Source organism: Arachis stenosperma, chromosome 6, assembly GCF_014773155.1.
Source record: "Arachis stenosperma cultivar V10309 chromosome 6, arast.V10309.gnm1.PFL2, whole genome shotgun sequence".
Classification (NCBI taxonomy): Eukaryota; Viridiplantae; Streptophyta; class Magnoliopsida; order Fabales; family Fabaceae; genus Arachis; species Arachis stenosperma.
In genome coordinates, this window is record NC_080382.1 from 118,108,525 (window position 1) to 118,115,191 (window position 6,667).

Below are 6,667 nucleotides of genomic sequence, written 5' to 3' on the forward strand. Positions count from 1 at the left end.
TTCACAACTCTAATCCCTGGTAATGGCTCCAAAAACTTGGTGCGCTCAATACCATGGCATTACACAACTTCGCACAACTAACCAGCAAGTGCACTGGGTCGTCCAAGTAATAAACCTTACGTGAGTAAGGGTCGATCCCACGGAGATTGTTAGTATTGAAGCAAGCTATGGTCATCTTGTAAATCTTAGTCAGGCAGACTCAGATATATATGGTGATGAACGAAAATAACATAAAGATAAAGATAGTGATACTTATGTAATTCATTGGTAGGAACTTCAGATAAGCGCATGAAGATGCCTTCCCTTCCGTCTCTCTGCTTTCCTACTGTCTTCATCCAACCTTCTTACTCCTTTCCATGGCAAGCTCGTATAGGGTCTCACTGTTGTCAGCAGCTACCTCCCATCCGCGCAGTGAAAGCTAATGCACACACTCTGTCACAGTGCTGCCAATCACCGGTTTGGTTCCCTCCCTACCGGAATAGAATAACTCTTTTGGTCTGTCACTAACGCCCAGTAGGTTACAGGTTGAAGCACGTCACAGTCATTCAATCATTGGATCCTACTCAGAATACCACAGACAAGTTAGACCTTCCGGATTCTCTTGAATGCTGCCATCAGTTCTTGCCTATACCACGAAGACTCTGACCTCACGGAATGGCTGGCTCGTTTGTCAGGCGAGCACTCGTTTGTCAGGCGATCAACCATGCATCGTGCAATCAGAAATCCAAGAGATATTCACTAAGCCTCAGATGCTTGTAGAACAAGAATGGTTGTCAGTCACCTTGTCATGGGTGAGAATGGTGATGGGCGTCAATCATCCCTTCATCATGTTGAAGAACAAGTGATATCTTGGTAAAAGAACAAGTGGGATTGAATGGAAGAACAATAGTAATTGCATTAATACTCGAGGTACAGCAGAGCTCCACACCTTAATCTATGGTGTGTAGAAACTCCACCGTTGAAAATACATAAGAACAAGGTCTAGGCATGGCCGAATGGCCAGCCTCCCAAAGAGGGTTTAATCATCAAAACATGATCAAAAGCTCTTTAATACAATAGAAAAAGGTCCTACTTATAAGAAACTAGTAGCCTAGGGTGTACAGAAATGAGTAAATGACATAAAAATCCTCTTCCAGGCCCACTTGGTGTGTGCTTGGGCTGAGCAATGAAGCAATTTCGTGTAGAGACTCTTCTTGGAGTTAAACGCCAACTTTAGTGCCAGTTTGAGCGTTTAACTCCCAATCAGGTGCCAGTTCCGGCGTTTAACGCTGGGATTTCTTGAGGTGACTTTGAACGCCGGTTTGGGCCATCAAATCTTGGGCAAAGTATGGACTATTATATATTGCTGGAAAGCCCAGGATGTCTACTTTCCAACGCCGTTGAGAGCGCGCCAATTAGGCTTCTGTAGCTCCAGAAAATCCGCTTCGAGTGCAGGGAGGTCAGAATCCAACAGCATCTGCAGTCCTTTTGAGTCTCTGGATCAGATTTTTGCTCAGGTCCCTCAATTTCAGCCAGAAAATACCTGAAATCACAGAAAAACACACAAACTCATAGTAAAGTCCAGAAAAGTGAATTTTCACTAAAAACTAATAAAAATATACTAAAAACTAACTAGATCATACTAAAAACATACTAAAAACAATGCCAAAAAGTATACAAATTATCCGCTCATCAATCTGCTGAGGCTTGGCTGGCCATTGGCCATGTCTAGTGTTTTGGACCGGAGCTTTCTTTGAAAGCTTGGCTGGCTGTGAAGCCATGTCTAATTCCTGGACCGGAGTCTTAGACTAGCATTGCAATGATTCCTGGAATTCTAATTAAGAATTCTGAAACCTTTATTTTCTTTTTTTTTTCATATAATTTTCGAAAAAGCACAAAAAAATTACAAAATCATAAAAACACCAAAAAAATATTTTATGTTTCTTGTTTAAGTCTAGTGTCTTATTTTAAGTTTGGTGTCTTGCATGCATTGTTTATTTGATCTTGGTTCTATTTTCAAGTCAATAATACAGAGAACTGAAGATTCAGTACATGCAGCAGAGGAATTATACAGAAAAAGCTGGGCGTTCAAAACTCCCAGTGAAGAAGGCAGACTGGCGTTTAAACACCAGCCAGGGTGCCTGGCTGGGCGTTTAACGCCCAAAAGGGTAGTGCTTTGGGCGTTAAACGCCAGAATGTGCACCATTCTGGGCGTTTAACGCCAGGATGGCACAAGAGGGAAGATTTTGTTTTCAAATCAAATTTTTTTTAAGTTTTTCAAAATCAAATCTTTTTCAAATCATATCTTTTCAATCAAATCTTTTTCAAAATCAATTTCTTTCCTTTTTCAAAGATACTTGCTATCAATTAATGATTTGATTCAACATTTCAAGTATGTTGCCTTTTCTGTTGAGAAAGGTTTAAAGTTTGAATCATATCTTTTCTTGTTAGTCAAGTCATTATTTTTTTAAATCAAATCTTTTTAAAAATAGTTTTCAATCATATCTTTTTGATTTCCAATTTCAAAATCTTTTTCAAAAATCACTTGATTTCTTTCCCACTCTTAGTTTTCGAAAATCAATTTGTGTTTTCAAAATGTTTTTAAAATTTTTTTAATTTATTTTCGAAAAACTCTTCATCTCTTCTCACATCCTTCTATTTATGGAGTAACACTCCTCCTCAATGCACAATTCAAACTCTATCTCACTAAGTTCGAATTCTTCTCCCTATTCCTTCTATTTTTCTTTTCCTCTGACACCTCAAGGAATCTCTATACTGTGACATAGAGGATTCCATCTTTTCTTGTTCTCTTCTCTTTCATATGAGCAGGAGCAAAGACAAAAGCATTCTTGTTGAGGCTGACCCTGAACCTGAAAGGACCTTGAAGCGAAAGCTAAGAGAAGCTAAAGCACAACTCTCTGTAGAGGACCTAACAGAAATCTTCAAAGAAGAAGAACCCATGGCAGCCGAAAACAACAACAATGCCAACAATGCAAGGAAGGTGCTGGGTGACTTTACTGCACCTACTCCCGACTTCTATGGGAGAAGCATCTCTATCCCTGCCATTGGAGCAAACAACTTTGAGCTTAGGCCTCAATTAGTTTCTCTAATGCAGCAGAATTGCAAGTTCCATGGACTTCCACTGGAAGATCCTCATCAGTTTTTAGCTGAGTTCTTACAAATCTGTGACACTGTCAAGACTAATGGGGTTGACCCTGAAGTCTACAGACTTATGCTATTCCCATTTGCTGTAAGAGACAGAGCTAGGATATGGTTGGATTCACAACCAAAAGAAAGCCTGAACTCTTGGGAAAAGCTAGTCAATGCCTTCTTGGCAAAGTTCTTTCCACCTCAAAAATTGAGTAAGCTTAGAGTGGAAGTCCAAACCTTCAGACAGAAGGAAGGAGAATTCCTCTATGAAGCTTGGGAAAGATACAAACAATTGATCAGAAAATGTCCCTCTGACATGCTTTCTGAATGGAGCATCATAGGTATTTTCTATGATGGTCTGTCTGAACTGTCCAAGATGTCTTTGGATAGCTCTGCTGGAGGATCTCTTCATCTGAAGAAGACGCCTACAGAAGCTCAAGAACTAATTGAAATGGTTGCAAATAACCAATTCATGTACACTTCTGAAAGAAATCCTGTGAACAATGGGACAAATCAGAAGAAAGGAGTTCTTGAGATTGATACTCTGAATGCCATATTGGCTCAGAACAAGATATTGACTCAGCAAGTCAATTTGATTTCTCAAAGTCTGTCTGCAATGCAAAATGCACAAGGCAGTACTAAGGATGCTTCATCTGAAGAAGAAGCTTATGATCCTGAGAACCCTTCAATAGAAGAGGTGAATTACCTGGGAGAACCCTATGGGAACACCTATAATTCTTCATGGAGAAATTATCCAAATCTCTCATGGAAAGATCAACAGAGACCTCAACAAGGTTTCAACAACAATAATGGTGGAAGAAATAGGTTTAGCAATGGCAAGCCTTTTCCATCACCTTCTCAGCAACAGACAGAGAATTCTAAGCAGAACCACTCTGACTTAGCAACCATGGTCTCTGATCTAATAAAAACCACTCAAAGTTTCATGAATGAAACAAGGTCCTCCATTAGGAATTTGGAGGCACAAGTGGGACAGCTGAGCAAGAAAATTACTGAACTCCCTCCTAGTACTCTTCCAAGCAATACAGAAGAAAATCCAAAAGGAGAGTGCAAGGCCATCAACATGGCCGAATTTGGAGAGGAGGAAGAGGCAGTGAACGCCACTGAGGAGGACCTCAATGGGCATCCACTGGCCTCCAATGAGTTCCCTAATGAGGAACCATGGGAATCTGAAGCTCACATTGAGACCATAGAGATTCTATTGAATTTACTTCTGCCATTCATGAGCTCTGATGAGTATTCTTCCTCTGAAGAGGATGAAGATGTCACTGAAGAGCAAGTTGCCAAGTACCTTGGAGCAATCATGAAGCCAAATGACAAGTTATTTGGTAATGAGACTTGGGAGAACAAACCTCCTTTGCTCACCAAAGAACTGGAAGACTTGTCTAGGCAGAGATTACCTCAAAAGAGACAAGATCCTGGGAAATTCTCAATACCTTGCGCCATAGGCACCATGACCTTCAAGAAGGCTCTGTGTGACTTAGGGTCAAGTGTAAACCTCATGCCTCTCTCTGTAATGGAGAAGCTAGGGATTTTTGAGGTACAAGCTGCAAGAATCTCACTAGAGATGGCAGACAACACAAGAAAATAAGCTTATGGACTTGTAGAGAATGTTCTGGTAAAAGTTGAAGACCATTACATCCCTGCTGATTTCATAGTCCTAGAGACTGGAAAGTGCATGGATGAATCCATCATCCTTGGCAGACCCTTTCTAGCCACAGCAAAGGCTGTGATTGATGTGGACAGAGGAGAATTGATCATTCAAGTGAATGAAGAATCCTTTGTGTTTAAGGCTCAAGGATATCCCTCTGTCACCATGGAGAGGAAGCATGAAGAGCTTCTCTCAAAACAGAGTCAAACAGAGCCCCCACAGTCAAACTCTAAGTTTGGTGTTGAGAGGCCACAACCAAATTCTAAGTTTGGTGTTGAACCCCCACATTCAAACTCTAAGTTTGGTGTTGGGAGGTTCCAACATTGCTCTGAGTATTTGTGAGGCTCCATGAGAGCCCTCTGTCAAGCTACTGACATTAAAGAAGCGCTTGTTGGGAGGCAACCCAATGTTATATTTTATCTATTTTCCTTTGTTATTTTATGTTTTATGTAGGTTGATGATCATGAGAAGTCACAAAATCAATTGAAAAAGCAAAAACAGAATGAAAAATAGAAAGAAAAATAGCACACCCTGGAGGAGAACTTGCTGGCGTTTAAACGCCAGTGAAGCTAGCAGATGGGCGTTTAACGCCCAGTCTGGCACCATTCTGGGCGTTTAACGCCAGAAAGGGGCACCAGACTGGCGTTAAACGCCAGAAAAGGGCAAGCACTTGGCGTTAAACGCCAGAAATGGGCACCAGCCCGGCGTTTAACGCCAGAATTGGCTCAGAATGCATTTTTGCACGCCATTTGGTGCAGGGATGACTTTTCCTTGACACCTCAGGATCTGTGGACCCCACAGGATCCCCACCAACCCCACCACCCTCTTTCTTCTTCACCCATTCACCAATCACCTCAATACCTCTTCCCCAAAAACCCTTCACCTATCAAATCCCATCTTTTTCTTCACCACTCACATCCATCCTTCATAAAACCCCACCTACCTCACCATTCAAATTCAAACCACTTTCCCTCCCAAACCCACCCTCCCATAGCCGAACCCCATCCTTCTCCTCCCCCTATATAAATCCACCATAATGGCCGAACCCTACCCCTCTCTCCACCCCTATATAAACCCATCTTCACTCCCTCATTTTCACACACCCTAAACACCACTTCTTCCCCTTTGGCCGAAACATAAGCCATCTCCATCTCCTCCATTTTCTTCTTCTTCTACTCCCTTCTTTCTTCTTTTGCTCGAGGACGAGCAAACCTTTTAAGTTTGGTGTGGTAAAAGCATTGCTTTTTGTTTTTCCATAACCATTTATGGCATCTAAGGCCGGAGAAACCTCTAGAAAGAGGAAAAGGAAGGCAAAAGCTTCCACCTCCGAGTCATGGAAGATGGAGAGATTCATCTCAAGGGTGCATCAAGACCAATTCTATGAAGTTGTGGCCTTAAAGAAGGTGATCCCCGAGGTCCCTTTCAAACTCAAAAAGAGTGAATATCCGGAGATCCGACATGAGATCCGAAGAAGAGGTTGGGAAGTTCTTACCAACCCCATTCAACAAGTCGGAATCTTAATGGTTCAAGAGTTCTATGCCAATGCATGGATCACCAAGAACCATGATCAAAGTGTGAACCCGGACCCAAAGAATTGGCTTACAATGGTTCGGGGGAAATACTTAGATTTTAGTCCGGAAAATGTAAGGTTGGCATTCAACTTGCCCATGATGCAAGGAGATGAACATCCTTACACTAGAAGGGTCAACTTTGATCAAATGTTGGACCAAGTCCTCACTGACATTTGTGAAGAGGGCGCCCAATGGAAGAGAGATTCAAGAGGGAAGCCGGTTCAACTTAGAAGGAGACATCCTCATTGATGAGGACAAGCCCATCACTAAGAAAAGGATGGAGCAAACAAGAGACACC